The 15,996-nt window shown below is 42.9% G+C and overlaps 1 long non-coding RNA gene across 2 annotated transcripts in view; it reads right to left on the reverse strand.

Moving 5' to 3' along the window:
- Positions 1–1,028: 1,028 nt before the first annotated feature.
- LOC135096785 (uncharacterized) overlaps positions 1,029–15,996 on the reverse strand; it is a 73,063-nt gene continuing 58,095 nt past the window's right edge. For both annotated transcript variants that reach the window (XR_010265020.1, XR_010265019.1), the window contains one exon: positions 1,029–1,300. This is a non-coding gene — a long non-coding RNA (uncharacterized LOC135096785). The remainder of the gene's footprint in view (positions 1,301–15,996) is intronic.

Below are 15,996 nucleotides of genomic sequence, written 5' to 3' on the forward strand. Positions count from 1 at the left end.
TGCCTCACCCTGCCAGTCTCCGCATCGACCTTGAACGCCCTGACAGGAGACGCTCATGCCACTCACACTTGGATGTCATCGCTATCACTAAACTCCACCCTAATTAAACACGTGTCCCTCTTATACTATTAGCATTATGAATTAGTAAAGGAGTAGCAAACATCACTACCAATCTCTTTCATAACCCTACCCTACGTATCATTGTATCACTACCCATCCCTTCCTGAACTCCACCATACGCACATTTCCCCTCTCCTTTACTGTCAACATTATGAATTAGGGAAGGAACTGCTGAGGAAAAGATGCCGCCGCTAGGCAGTCCCGGGGCAGCGCAGGGCAGGAATGGTTCACCCTGCCCTTCCCGCAGCGAGGCGAGGCGAGGCTGAGAGGTGCAGTGAGTCAACAATGAACTTCATCAGCTTTAATGACTTCCCGGGACGACACGAAGAGGCACTAGATTTTATGATTCATGGCGTAATTCTTCTGGTGTGTGTGTGTGTGTGTGTGTGTGTGTGTGTGTGTGTGTGTGTGTGTGTGTGTGTGTGTGTGTGTGTGTGTGTGTGTGGTGTGAAACTACTTTTTTTCCTTTTTTTTTTTCCCTGCTCGTGTACTTTTCTTTTGAATTTGTTTGCATGTGTCACTTCGTTTATACATTTACGAAATATAACAATGCACGCTTTATGAAACATTTAAACGTAATCTACACTTTCTCTCGGGGGAAAAAAAAAAAAAAAAGCTTTCACATTCATGGCAACGAAATGGTAAAATTCTGACATTTTCAAAATTTCATTAATTTTACGTTTTTGTGCAGCATGTATATATATATATATATATTTTTAATGCCAACAGATTTGACGTAAATATTTACTTAACTCATCAAAATACATGAAGTAGATGCCTTTGTTTCGTGTTGTGCTGCTGGGAGCTGGATGAGCTAGGCGGTGGTGGTAGTGGTGGCGGTGGCGATGGTGGAAGGCTGGTATTAGTGGTGGCAGTTGTGGTGGTGATGGAGGAGGCGAAAGGCTGGCCGTGGTGGTGAAGTAGGAGGGATTGATGAGCTGGGTGGTGATGGCGGAGGGTTGGTGGTGGTGGTGGAAGCGGAGGTGGAGGTGGAGCGGTTGTTGAGCGACGGCAGCTCTCCACTGGTGGTGCTTTATCCTTCTTTAAATTTGGCTGTGAGTGGCGGAGGCTCAGCGCCGCTCACTCGTGTCTGACTTTTGATCTTCCAGCGGGTGACGGGGCTCGGGGCTGCGAGAGGCCGTCCTTCAGCAGCGAGCGGGGGATTGCGGGGCTCTGGCGACTGACGACGAGCGAAGACTTCATTAGATTGCGTGCGTGTCGCCAAACGGAGGGATTGTGTGTGGGGAGGGAGGTGATGGCAGGAAGGCACGCCGGTTTTCACCACGACAGCTCAAGAACCACCAGGAAGATAATTCTATTGGATATATTTACTCTGTTTTACATCATATGGTTTGGCTTAAGTGTTTGTTCTGCACCGTCACTCAGATCAGGGTCCATATTTTGAAACACGCGGGCGCTGGACCTCCAGTACATTCACACTGCTTTACTTGAAGCTATACGGGCTTCTGACGATGTTTTTTTTTTTCTTTTTATGGTTCTAATGACAGATTAACATAATTTCTACATTCTTGGGAGCCCGACTAATCTCTGTGGCATTTGAAAGTAGTCGTTTCTGAACACGGGACATACGAAATAACATTTCGGGGTGTAGCCTTTGCAACAGTTTTCTTTTATTCCTTTAAGTCTATTTTCTTGTTTGTGTGTGTGTGTGTGTGTGTGTGTGTGTGTGTGTGTGTGTGTGTGTGTGTGTGTGTGTGTGTGTGTGTGTGTGTGTGTGTGTGTGTGTGTAGCCTTTGCAACAGTTTTCTTTTATTCCTTTAAGTCTATTTTCTTGTGTGTGTGTGTGTGTGTGTGTGTGTGTGTGTGTGTGTGTGTGTGTGTGTGTGTGTGTGTGTGTGTATAGCCTTTGCACCAGTTTTCTTTTATTCCTTTAAGTCTATTTTCTTGTTTGTGTGTGTGTGTGTGTGTGTGCGTGTGTGTGTGTGTGTGTGTGTGTATGCGTGTTGGGTGTAGCCTTTGCAACAGTTTTCTTTTATTCCTTTAAGTCTATTTTCTTGTGTGTGTGTGTGTGTGTGTGTGTGTGTGTGTGTGTGTGTGTGTGTGTGCGCGTGTGTGTGTGTGTGCGTGTTGGGTGTAGCCTTTGCAACAGTTTTCTTTTATTCCTTTAAGTCTATTATCTTGTTTGTGTGTGTGTGTGTGTGTGTGAGGGAGGGGAATCTCGTTCAATGTCTCTGAATGTAGTACTGAAACAGTGCTCGGAAACAGGTTACGTAGACAAACACTGAACCACCGAACCACTTCCGCTCTTCCAGGGTAGAGTGAATACTTGTGTAGCCATTTGTCTTGGGCACATATTTTTAATCGCTTTTCTTCTCCCATAAGGAATATTCTCAAAGACTATATATATAACATGTCAGATTCATGGGTCTCCTTTATCCAATACTGACGCAGAATCCTTGTTCAACTACCACTAGACTCATGAAAACACCCTTGAGCACACATAACAATGGTGTCTGCTACAGCTTGTCAACACAAGACGCCGCAATGTTTGGATATGCTGTTTTCTTTTTCTCTGTGTTTTTCTGACCTATGACGATTCTACAGACACACTGCACTGCGCTGAAATTTTGACTGTAACCCCCATAAGCTTTGTTCCGTAACCTCATTTTCACCTATACAGTATGTAAAGGTTTTCTTTTCCTTCAGTATCACGTATGCAGCCAGCACACACACACACACACAGCAGTGCAGTCGTTCGTCGCCGTTGTGTCTGTACGGGAGCCAAACACCTCTTGCTCTCTAGTCACCTCGCACTGACTGATATAACTTGTAGTGCGATAGTTCCCTGTAGACACCCTGCCCCATATTTTGAAACACTTTACTCCCTCATCAGGACTGTTTTCAGTGTCTGTATAGAAACGAAACATTTCTCTAGTACTATGGTCACCTCCGACTGACTGATATAACTTGTAGTGCAATAGTTTCGAGTAGACGCCCCGCCTCAGCTGGGTCACTGATAAGTTCGCAGCACCCCCTGATCTTGTGCCCAACGCCTCACTGGGAGTAATTACCGTTTTGGCAGGTGTCTACTGCCTCATCCTATTTAGTGAACTCACTGACAGGCTGCTCACCCTCTTACGGTCAGCAAATCGGAATATACATAAAATTCCTAAGATTAGTAACCAATATAGAAAAACTAATGGTTCAAGCTTGACAAAGTTAGATTCGACAAGGAGATCTGAAGAAACTGGTTCTCAGATACTGACAGATGATTGGAATGGAATCAGTACTCAGACTGTTGGTGCCGAGTCAAAATGAAGCTTTAAAAGATTATATACAACACGATCACTGACAGCCAGAAGTTTAGGAAAGTTTTTGGAAAAGGATCATAGATGGATATAGATAAATAAGTTATTATAAAGAGACTGGTACGTGTAAGCTCTGTGTGGTTACAAACACCTGCTTACTCTTATATTCTGATGTTCTTATCAAGTAAAGCAGCTTTCAGAGTACACTGTGGACGGATAGGCGCCGAGTACCCGACCAGGGATGATCACAGAGGGAGATGACGCTCAATACACACACGTCACAAGACTGTCACTCCGGCACGGAAAAGGAAAGACAAAGTAGAGGTGCTGTCAGGATGAAGGACAGTAAAAGGGCATTATGGCAGGCAGTCTGTACTACACACTCTAATAACGCAATGGTATGTGATGATTGAGTCCAGGGTTTTGCTTCAGTTTGGAACAACACACGTCACGTCGTCAGAATATTGTCCACAGCACTGCCAAATAATGCTGGCTGACTGATGGGACCAAAACAGTATGGCAAACTTACTATAACCTTGCCTTCTCCCTCGCCTGGGCAGATTCAGAGGAAATTAAGATGTACAGTGAGCAAAATTAAAACAGACGCACGTATATACGCCGCTCTGAAGCTTAACTGATGAAGGTACGAAAGTTTAGCAAGTAGGGACTAGAAAGTTTAAAGTTTAAGTGATAGATGATGATAAGCTAAATGATGGAGATTGAGAAGCTTACAGTACTAAGTGACGATTGGAACATTTAACTAGTGGAGGCTGAGATTAAAATTAATACTTAACTAGTACTAATAATACAAGATAGCCAGAGATATTTACCGTTCAAGCTATGTTCACCTGCTTAACTATCTTTGCTGAGTCATCAGGGAGCTTTAAATGAAGCTTAGACAAATTTATGGATGTAGATTACATATTTAAATTAGGTAGGCATGTTTAGTACAGAGACTGCCACGTGTTAGGCTAGTCAGGTTAGGTTAGGTTAGGTTAGGTTAGGTCTTTTATATAGTTTCCCTTATTTTCTTTTGTTCTTACGTACCTCGATTACACCCGCTTGTTTTATCGTAATGGTGAACGCAGCTTTAACACACAAAACGAGTGAAACGTGTTAGTTATTCATGCCTTCAGCAACAGAGTATTCGTGTTTCTCAAAGAGTAGCGAGTCACGTGATGAGTACAAGGGTAATTTCGCATGCAAGACTCCCTCCCTCCATCCTCTCCGTGTGCTCTCAATGGTCGCTAATTGCTGGGCATCCCTAACAGTGCGTAGCAAAGAGAATTTCACGGCGTGTTTTACTGCGTTTTAAATCAACTATCTCGTAATTGTAATGCTCCGAACCTTGAGCAGCGAATGTGCGTGTTGTTATTATTCTGTTCCTGCTTCCTGAGATCCCGCCCCGACCCCCGTATTGCTCCGTGGAACATATTCTGAAACATTTCTGCCCCGACCCGCCCCGCATTGCTCCGTGGAACATATTCTGAAACATTTCTGCGCTGTATCTCCACTGCTTTGAAAAGACTCCAGGTGAAGTGGCACGGGTTTTTAATGATGTTTTTACGAATCTATTGAAAAATTGACAATATTTCAACATTATTAACAGGGGAAACGCTCTTGAAAATCCGGCTAATCACCTCTGTGGCTTTTACAAACAGTCGTGGTGAAGTTACACGTGTTTGTGAGGGTGTTTTCACGATTCTAGTGAGAGATTAACATGATTTCTACATTTTTCAACATCATGAAAAAATAGATAAAATAGAAATATAAAATTAGCAATTTCTGTTTATTCTTTCTTTCCCTATTTACTTAATCTTTATATTTTCGTCTTCACTGTACGTCTTCCTCTGATTCAATAAGGTGAAACAGAAGCTGGAATCCAAGTGTCAGGGGTCGGTGCCGGGCAAGAGTCCAGGTTATATATATGCATTGTATCCACTGCATATGCTGTTATTCCTTACAACTCCGCTTCAAGTTCATCTCTCCATTTCACTCACTGTCTTCACCTCCACCTCTCCATTTCACTCCCCGTCTACCTCCACCTCCCTATTTCACTACCTGTCTTCTTTATATCTCAATTTCACAACCTGTTTTCCTCCTCCACCTCTCCCATATCATTCACTTCTGCACCTCCATCTCTAAATTTCACTCTGTCTTCACCTCAACCTCCTTCCTTCAATAGGCAAATCTTGTTTGTTATATCAGACAACTACACACTCGTCAGAATTCAGTAAATCCCTCAAGGGCACAATGGTGGGTTTATATCATTCAGAATTTCGGTCCACCTCGCGTCATGACATATACGAGACAGTGCGTGTTAATGGAAGCTGCTCAGAATTAAGTGGGTGTTTTTGTATTTAAGTGGCCATTGTCTTTATGGTTGTAGTGGCAGATTAACAGGATTTCTACTTTATTAACGAGGAAGTACAAGCAAATTAAGCGCTAGAATACGTGAGCGTTTGTTTTACCTAAGTGGGCATTTTTATAACCTTAAATAGGAATGTTTTTGCCCAAGTATGTATTTTCTACCTAAGTGGATATTTTTTCATGTAAGTGGGCAGCTAATTTCATCTAAGTGGGCATTTCTTAACTTAGATTAGGTATTTTTAAACCTTTATAGCCCCTCCTACATAATAAATTAATAGATTGTTCTTTCATGGCCCCCTACCAAAAGGAAAAATAAATAAATAAATAAATAAAAACTGAAAATTCAATGGCAGATACATCACAACCCAGGGCAGTGTCAGTGATCGGAGCATCGCATCCCGGAGCCGCCACCAACCAGCTTTTGATGTCAGTACGAGTCGCTTTTGTATATTAAAATAGCGAGGCTTTGCAGAGCGGCTCCATTAATGTTATATACAGGGTAATCGTACTGCACACACCGCTAATGCCGCTATTACTGAGAGCCAAGGTGAGCCTGGAGCGGGGTGTAATTCTACTGTAGTACGTGCACGCCCCGCCCTCCCGCCCTGCCGTCGAGTCATTCAGGAGTTTTCTTGTATTTACCAAAGGGCAGCAGTTTGGCTCCTTCCGTGAGTCGTCAGCGTGTGTGAGTCAGGACAGTATATCGGGCGTACAATTTAGGTTTTAAAAGCATCCCATCATTGTGAATTACCTTAACTTGAAAGCTTGAGGATATTGAAACTACTCTCTCTCTCTCTCTCTCTCTCTCTCTCTCTCTCTCTCTCTCTCTCTCTCTCTCTCTCTCTCTCTACACGCGTATACTGTATTATGATAATACACTGTTAACAGGCTGAAGGCAACATGATTAGCCTCGCCTATCTTAATGCTTAACTCAGTAACATCCCGCCCACCCCTCTCTCTCTCTCTCTCTCTCTCTCTCTCTCTCTCTCTCTCTCTCTCTCTCTCTCTCTCTCTCTCTCTCTCTCTCTCTCTCTCTCTCTCTCTCTCTCTCTCAAACAGCTGGGACCAAGAGAATTTTCACGGTATGTTCTTCATTTGTGTTCTTTTGTGTTCGTCGCTAACCTGTCAGAGAGAGAGAGAGAGAGAGAGAGAGAGAGAGAGAGAGAGAGAGAGAGAGAGAGAGAGAGAGAGAGAGAGAGAGAGAGAGAGAGAGAGAGAGAGAGAGAGAGCCCAGTCTCCCCCTCGTCTGGCTAAACACGGCCTCGCCAGCGACCTCTTCATTTCATGCCAGGTGATTAAAAATTTACACTTGGCCTCCTTTGTCTCTCAGCGCGAGGGACAAAAGCGTAGTATTAATAAGATATTTTAATCGATACACGCCTGCTGTGATCTTTTGTCCGTCACCCAGGCTCATATTCTTCACCACGGCGGCCGCTCATTACCTCTGTGTCAAATTCAAAGGCAGCAGAGATTATTCAGTCGGTTTTCAAGCGAATTTTTGCTTAACTATCACTGCAATCATGAAATCAGCATTGAAAACCTGTATCGCTTCCAATAGCGCCAGTTGAGAGTAGTCCAGGTAAGACACCAACATTTTGAGAATAAGGACCCTCATTTGTCACTAATAGTAGTATTTTTAAAACGCTTTGTTCTCCCACAAGGATTATTTTCAAAGGACACAGATATTATTCGTCCTGTTCTCGTGGAAGTGACCAATTTTTTTAGAATAAGCACCTCTTCAAAGTAGTGGAGGTGCAGCGCGGAAGTGTTTCAGAATACGGTGGACAGTCTGGCTGCAGGAGTGGCGTAATTCAGCACGCGGTTATTGCATCAGGAGTGTGGCAGCTGACGGGACACACTGACCCTAACGAGACCTGCACTGGCTGGCTGACACTGCGCTATGATCCTTAACTGTAATTAATGGCGCGGCGTGTGTGAAGTGTGGCGTGGCACTGGGCAGGTACTGGTGTGAGATGAGGTGCGGCAAGATGCAGGTGTAAGATGGCGTGTGGTACTGGGATAAGCTGTGGTACTGGTTACTGGGGTGGTATACTGGTTTAACACTATTTTGGTTTGACACTATTTTGAGGTGCAGCGTGGCACTAATACCGTTTTCCAGTCTAAGTATTAAGGTAGAACCAAACTCAGCCCTGTTTATTCCCCTTAAAAATCCAGGATCGGTGCAGTACATTCCTTTCATGTCACAGCCTCGGCATCCCTTTTTTTCAAGCTGTCACCTGCGACCCTCGAAGGACGCGTCAACATTCACTTATTCCTCCTCATTCCCAACTCCATTCCCTTCCTCATACCCTTTTCATCCCCCTTTCCTAGTCTTCCTTTTGCTCATACCCTCTCACTCTCTCCCTCATTCTCTTTTTCTCTCGCTACCTGGCAGCTGAAAATTCTCCATAAAAAGCCACAAACTTCAGTAAAACGTGAAAAACAGAGCTCGTGTTTATTTGCTCTGTTTCCTTTGGCTGGCTGGCTTTGGTGGCCGCCTCGGTGAGGACAAAAGACTTGTATTCAGAGAGGCTTTGCTCTCTCACCACTATTTTCAAATGCCACTAAGATGATCAACTGGGTTCTCATGAGTGTTTCTCCTATTAACAATGTAGAAATCTTGTTAATATGTCAGTAGAACCACAAAAACACCCTTAAAACCCGTGTCACAGTATCATCCCATCACCCATATATTTCACTATTTATTCCTTCCTATCACTCCTTACTCTTTAAACTTCGCCCCCTCCCCCCGCCTTCCGTTCTACCTTCCTGCCCCAACACATCCTGTCACACATAGCCTTCCCTCCTCCTCTCCTCATCCTCTTCTTATCCTCCTTAATCCTGCGTCTCTTCTTCCCTCCTATCCCTATTACTTTTTCACCCTCTCCTCCATTCCTTATCCCATCTTCTCCCTTCTCGCGTCCTCTCCCTTAACCTAATTCCCCCTCTTCCTCTTTCTCCGTCCCAAACTGATCGCGTAACGAATACAAAAGCGCAAAGGATGAAAAAGATACAGTTTCCTTCTGGCTTTATCAATCAGGCTTTTTCTCCGTGTCTCCTCTCTGGCTCTCACTCTCCCGTTCGTTCGCTGTCTCGCTTGCTCGCCATCTCTCTCGCTCGTTCCCTTTCTCTCTCTCGTTCGCTCTTGTTCGCTCGTTCTCTCTCTCTCTCTCTCTCTCTCTCTCTCTCTCTCTCTCTCTCTCTCTCCTCCCCCACTACCATCACCACCACCACCACCATCCTCCCCGTGTGCCTGCCTGGAGCCTCTATCGCTATATTGCATCACGAAGGAGGTGTGTGGAGTAAGAAGAGGCTGTGTCACCGGCGATTGATGTACCGAACATTAATAAAGGCGAGGCAGGACCAGACTGATTTGGCTGCGAGATGGATCGTGGCTGCTTGAACAAGAAGACGAGTAGAAGCCACGAGGCAGGAAAGGACGGGAGGTGGGGGGAGGAGGGGAAGGAGAGAGACGGGAGGGATAGGAATGGACTGAATGAAGGGAATGGAGCAGGGAAGAGAGAGGCAGAATAATGAAGGAAGAAAGGATGCAGGAGAAGGAAGGAGTGAAGGAAAGGGAGAAAAGAGGAGGGAGATGGGATGAGAATGGAAGAAGAGAAAGGAGATAGGATGAACAGTGAAAGAGAAGAGAGGGAAAGACAGGGAGGAGGAAGAGGAGAAGGAAGAAGAGGGAAATTTAAGGAAAGACAGAGGACCAAGCAGAGAGGAAATAAATTGAAACAGGCAAGGAATAGCAGGATGAGGAGTAGGAGGAGGAAGAAGAGAAGGAAGAAGAGGAAGAATTAAGGAAAGAGAGAGGAAGAAGCAGAGAGTGATGGATAAGGGAAGAGATGAGAGCAATAGACAGGGATACGTGAGGAGGAGGAGGAGGAGGAGGAGGAGGAGGAGGAGGATGAGGAGGAGGAGGAGGAGGAGGAGGAGGAGGAGGAGGAGGAGGAGGAGGAGGAAGAGGAGGCAGATGAAAGATGAACAGGTGAGTAATGAAGGGCATGAATAGTTGAGTGAAATATGAGCTGCCTTGAGCTATACTCGTACATCTGTGTCTTGTGAGCGATCGCACCAAACACTTACTAAGGCTGCGCGGGTGGTGGTGCTTGTGTCCGTCCGTCTGTCTCTCTGTTTAGCTGTCTGTCTTTCTGTTCGTCTATTAATCTACATTATCTTTCTATCTATTTACCAATCTATCTATGTCTGTTTGTCTTTATATGTTAATTAATCTATCTATCTACCTACTTAGCTGTCTGTCCGTCTATTTGTATGTCTCTATCAATCTATCTATCTTATTTATTTGTCTGTACGTCTATCTATCTGTCTGTCTATCTATTTGTGTCTCTCTGTTTATCTGTCTATCTATCTATCTATCTATCTATTGAGAGAGAGAGAGAGAGGAGAGAGAGAGAGAGAGAGAGAGAGAGAGAGAGAGAGAGAGAGAGAGAGAGAGAGTGAGAGAGAGAGAGAGAGGGTACTAAATTACTTCAACACGGGCAAGCCAAGAAGCCTGCAATATTTAACCTTCATTCACTATACGCAGTAGAGAGCAAAGAAAAAAATTGCCTTTCAGAAATTCAGAAATAAGTTTTGCTTCATGAATATTACCTATTTTTAGGACGTGCTGACACACACACACACACACACACACACACACACACACACACACACACACACACACACACACACACAAAACTCAGGGTCCATTTCCTGTGTAAAGCGTTCCTACCTACACATCACACACACACACACACACACACACACACACACACACACACAAGCTTTTTCCCCCCGTCACTAAATAGCAGACTGCCTTCATTCAGCTGACAAAACTGTCTTCGCCCGGTATAAAAGTCGCTCTTAACACCGTAATACGCGAGATTCTTTGCTCTGCTTACATTAAAGCGACACAGCCACCACCCAATAGCGCCCATCTGCCGCCATTTCACTTGGACTGGCATTTCTTTCCACTCTATATATCAAACACTCGGAGGGGAGGGACAGTGGCTGGGAGTGGCAGGGGTAGTGGCTGAGAGAACGGGCGAAAATCCCTTGATTATGGCTGGAAATTTTTGCCCTTTAATATTCCCGGCGGTGGATGTCAGTGCGTATAGTGGCGATTAATTAGTCACCGCCACGGCTACCACCACCACCACCACCACACCACCACCACTAGGGGCACTAGGGAGGGTCTCTTTCTTTTTGTTTGCTTTATCTTCTTTACGTAGCGAGATGCAGATACGGGAGCAATGGTGGATGGGTGGATGCATGGGGTGGGTGGGGTGGGTAAGTAGACTGGTAGGTGGTTACATAAATAGATAGAGTGATTGATCGACTGAATGAGATAAAAAGATAAATAGGTAGATAGATAGATAGATAAATAGAAAGATAGATAGATAGATAGATAGAATGACTGATTGATAAACAGATATAAAGTGGGATAGATGGATAGATAGATAGATTAGATAGATAGATAGATAGATAGATAGATAGATAGATAGATAGACAGACAGATAAACAGATTAATCAAGAAACAGAAAGCGACAGACACACAAATATTATCTCCATATACAGAACGAAACAGACTGTTACTACCACCACTACTACCACTACTACTACTACTACTACCACTGCTGTCTCTATGGCTATCTACGACCGTCACCTTTTGCACCCCCTCAAAAAAGGTAATTTCCCCTGCCTGTTAACCCTCTGACCTGCTAGTTTCCTTCCACATTCCCAAGTTTCCCTTCTATTCCCCTCGATTTCCCAGCGTCACTTGAACCACTGAGGAACTTTGCTATCCTGCTCGTCCTCTTTCCTTTCCTTCACTTCTTCACCGTTAAGGCGCCTTCACGTATCTTTTTTTTTTCCTTCCTTTTTCTGTTTCCCTTTCAGTTCGTCTTCATTCTCGTCTTTTTCCCTCTTATTCCTTTTCGTCTTTCCCTTATTTCTTCTCCGCTTTTTCGCTTATCTTCCTCTGTCTTTCCTTTTCCTAATCTTTATGTGCTTGGTGATCAATCTTGCCCTTCCCTTTTCCTTGTTTTCTTCAATAATATCCTTCCGTCATTTTCCTTTTTCTTAATTTCTCTAAGTATTTTGTATTTTACATTGCTGTCCATTCTTTTCTTTCTCTTTTTCTTTTTTCTTCTATTATTTTCTCTTTATTCCTTCTTTCTTCTACACTTCTATCCTTTCCTTCTTTCCTCTCCTTCTCTCCTTCCTTTCTTTTCCTTCGTTTCTCTGCCAGCAAGGCGTATTTTCCAGTTTTCCTTCCTTTTCATATTTTATTCGTTCAATCTCAGTTCCATTCCTCCATTTCTCGTCTTTTCTTTCATCTTTTTCTGTGTTCGATTTTTGATTCTCATTTCTGGTTCGCTTTCTCTTCGTTTCTCTTCTCTTTATCATTATTTGTCTTTCCCTTCTTTTACTTTCTACATCTCTTTTACTTCCTTCACTTCATTGTTTGTTTCTCTTTTCCTGCTTTTCTGTCTTTGATATTTCACATTGCCAGTTATGCATCATTTCCTTTCTCTTGTCTTTTTATTGTGTTTTTCTTTTTTTTCTTTTGTTTTCTTATTCCTTCCACATTCCTTCCGTCTCTCTCTCTGTTTCTCCTTTAACTTTTTTTTTTCCTGCCTTCCTTTTCTGCTTTTCTCTCCTTGACATTTCACACTGTCAGTTACTTCTCGTTTTCTTCTCCCTTCCCTTCTCTGTTTTCTTTATTTTTTCTTTCATTTCTTATTCCTTCTTCATCCCTTTCATTTCCCTCCATCTCCCCTTTTTCTTTCTTTTATTTTTGTCTTACTTTTTGTTCTTTTTTTTTCATTCATTTCTAACTCTTCTGTTTCTTTTCTCTCTCCCTTCCTTCCTTTGTTTTCCTTTCCTTTCCTTTTGTCTTCTTTATATTTTCTTTCGTCTTTGTCTCTATGTTTTCGGCTTTACTCGTGCACACAGTAATGGAGAACATGGAAGACGAGGAGGAGGAGGAGGAGGAGGAGGAGGAGGAGGAGGAGGAGGAGGAGGAGGCTTATTCTCACTTATTCTTTCCTATCCACAGCCAATCTCACTGTATTAATCTCTCAACTCAATCTTACTTTCCATTAAACTCATTCACGCTTACCCTCACTCTCTCACTCACTCAAATTTAGCTTAATTCAACTCACACGCTCATGATATTGCGGATCCTTTGTTTTAAAACGCGGATTCGAATAGTAATGCGGATATCCGATATATCACTAACACAAACACACACACACACACACATAACCGTTCATTTCCCACCCAGCGCAGTACACATTAACGCACCTTTACATAATAATGCATTCCTACGTCACACAACATACTATTCACAACAGTAACTAATAAGCTCTCGACTCCCAGGAATACTGTCAACAATTTGCTTTCTCCTTCATTAACAAAATGCTATGGTGTAAGTTTATCCTACAATTTTCATCGACATCACTGACACGAAAAGGAATGGTCAGGTAAAATCATCTAAGCTTTCCCGCATGAGGTAATAAATGTCACAGTCATTAGCATTTCAAAGGTTAAGCGCAAGGGTTTTAAATATTCATTGTTTGGTGACCCTCTGGTATCAATTAACAGTACATTTCTGAGGTTCTTCGATGACATTTGTTAGTCAGTGTATGTACATCATTTTGTATATATATATATATATTTTTTTTTTCATCTACTGTATAGGAAAGAAATACTTATTCATTTACTTCTGTTATATGAGTAAGCCGAAGGCAAAAATATTAGGCATTATAAGGACATAATTTCTAACATGCACCTTTCTACCATCTAACGTCCCAGACACAAATGCATGGACGGTGATGATGAGTGGAAATAAGTGGGAGGGTATCGTACAAATATCGCCACGTGTAAGCCTGATGGTTTCTTGCAGCTTCCTTTACGTACGTTCTTATGTCCTTAGGTTCTTAATTCTACCTACACGTTCTTCAGTCACCCACATGTACATATTACTACACCACCTCACCTAGACACCAACTCATTTCACTTCTATGCTCTATCACTCACACAAACCTTCTCTAACATATCCTTTTAATATCTACCGCTCTAGCATCTGCCAAATCTTATCTAACACATTCTTCTCATGTCCTAAATCTTCACCATCACCTACAGTGTGTGTGTGTGTGTGTGTGTGTGTGTGTGTGTGTGTGTGTGTGTGTGTGTGTGTGTGTGTGTGTGTGTGTGTGTGTGTGTGTGTGTGTGTGTGTGTGTGTGTGAGGGCATTACGCACACTCACTCAAACACACGCTCATTTCACCTGCACACCTTATCACACACAAACAGACCCATCCTCAACAGACGCCTCTCCCCTCTTCATTTTTTTTTTCTTTCCAGCATCTTTCGTATTCCAGTCATCGGTCTCCTGGAGGCATTCACCCGCCCATCCCAGCTCTCTCATCCCAGCACTCCTAGCTTCCTCTCCCAGCTATCCCAGTCTCCTCTCCCAGCCCCTTCATCTTGACATCTGCCCTTTCCAAGCCTCTGCAATTCACGGAGGCAAAAATACAGTGGGAGAAAAACGCGGATCTACTTCAGGTCTTCTTTGTTACAATTTGGCCAGGTGCGGTTGAAACATTTCCTTTGTGTCTCGTCTTCTTCCGCGCGAGTCTGCACTGGTTGCCAAAGCAGAGCCGTCTTTTTCTTTCCTTCCTTTCTTTCAATTTTTATGGGGTGGTATGGCGGTTCTCGTCTCTCTCCCTCGCTCTCGTTTTTTATCTCTTTCTACACACAAATCGAAGGATGTATAATTAGTATTAAAATTTTGTAGTAATAACAGCACTATCATCAGCAGCAGTACACCCTTTATGTTTCGGGTGGCAGGTTCCACGGCTTCTCACCACGACTGTACCTCACCTATTTCCTTTCGCCCCTGTACATAATAAACACTTCCGCACTGTCGCCTCGTCTCCTTACCAGCTGAGCCAAGCGAGCTAATAACTGCACCTTTCCTTGCTCGTAAACACTTGATGATGCTGAGTGTTGGAGAGTATGAGATCAGGTACCTTTAATTAGTGGGATCTGTCTGCGTATCAGTTTCACGCGAGAGATTATATTTTTTTTTTTTATTCGCTGTTTATCTCAATGTGTAACTCTACGTCTTGTCATCTGACTGACACTTTTAGGATTTGACATTTTTAATAGGACTTTTTTCCACCAGTTTCCGTTGTCCTTGGCCAAAAAAGTATTTACATTAAAAAAAAAAAAAAAATAGTAAAAAAAATCGTGAGGACGTGAATGATATTTAGCTTTACCGAACACGAAATCACACAACAAAATACAAACCACTGTACACATAAATCTGGAGCTAAAAGTTCATTATTGGCTAAGCATCTCACTTTGTAGCTGCGCGTGTCCGTCCCGGCAAGCAGCGATATTGAACGTTACAAAGCATGAAATCAAAGGCCCTTAATTGCTGAGATCCATCTAGGTATTCATTACACGTCACGACTCAAGGTTCATGGCTCCAAATTTCTTTCTTCATAACTGCATTTTTTCTTCCATGTAAACACCTTATAATACTGAGCGGCGTAGAGTATGAATTCAAATACTCTCTATTGAAATGCATCTGTGTATTTATTCCACGTTAGGGACTATAAAACTGACTATAAAATATCAAACGAGACCCATTTACTTAATAAACACCCCCATCTACGTATTAATTAAACTTTACAAATATGAACTATTAATACCTCCTTCCTCACTTCACAGCTCCGCGTGTTCTTCCTGGTAAACAAGTCGTTATAAAGAACGAAAGAAAACCCCGTCAATTAACAGAATCCATCCACGTATTAATTTAAGAATTATCACGCAAAATAAAGCAAATACACTTATTAATTTCACGTTACTAAGTTAAAGTATCAGCATTCTCTTATTTTGTACTAGTTCCGTGCGTTATTCCTCGTAAACCAGACTCTTTATAATCAAGCAAGCTCCATTCAACTAATAAATACCTATCTTCGTATTAACTTCACGTTACTACGTTAAACTATCAACATTCTCTCATTTCAAACTAGTTTCGTGCGTTATTCCTCGTAAATAAGACTCGTTACAAAGAATGAAAGAAGATCCGCTCATTTAACCTAATCCATCCACTTATTAATGTCACGTCAAGGTCTCAAGGTCTGCTACTATCCTCTCCAGCGTACCGGCAAACATTCCTCCTCGTACACAGCACCCGGGCATTGGTGAGTGCTGT

Source organism: Scylla paramamosain, unplaced genomic scaffold (assembly GCF_035594125.1).
Source record: "Scylla paramamosain isolate STU-SP2022 unplaced genomic scaffold, ASM3559412v1 Contig7, whole genome shotgun sequence".
Taxonomy (NCBI): domain Eukaryota; kingdom Metazoa; phylum Arthropoda; class Malacostraca; order Decapoda; family Portunidae; genus Scylla; species Scylla paramamosain.